The sequence below is a fragment of the Sinocyclocheilus anshuiensis genome, unplaced genomic scaffold (genome assembly GCF_001515605.1).
Source record: "Sinocyclocheilus anshuiensis isolate Anshui unplaced genomic scaffold, SAMN03320099.WGS_v1.1 scaffold332, whole genome shotgun sequence".
NCBI classification, from domain to species: Eukaryota; Metazoa; Chordata; class Actinopteri; order Cypriniformes; family Cyprinidae; genus Sinocyclocheilus; species Sinocyclocheilus anshuiensis.
In genome coordinates, this window is record NW_015554181.1 from 1,091,887 (window position 1) to 1,092,224 (window position 338).

Genomic DNA, 338 nt, shown 5'->3' on the forward strand with positions numbered 1-338 from the left:
TGTGTGTGTGTGTATATATATATATATATATATATGCATAAGTTTTAAATAATTAAGTAAATATATTATAAATATAGATATATTGCTATCTGAAAATATTATTTTAGTCCTGTTATAGACAATACTTAAAGATTGTCTATATATAGTGTATGATACACACACATACAGTATATATTTTGAAAATATTTGTGTATATACATTTATATATTTATATTATTATATTTTATATTATAAATATATTTAATACATAAACAACATATTTTTCAGAAATATATACATGCATGTGTTTGTATTTATATATACATAATAAATATACGCAGTACACACATTATGTAAAC

At 17.5% G+C, this 338-nt stretch overlaps 1 protein-coding gene across 1 annotated transcript in view; it reads left to right on the plus strand.

The window, feature by feature from the left end:
• gcn1 (GCN1 activator of EIF2AK4) overlaps window positions 1–338 on the plus strand; it is a 68,205-nt gene that overhangs the window by 61,280 nt on the left and 6,587 nt on the right. The gene's annotated exons all lie outside the window — the stretch shown is intronic.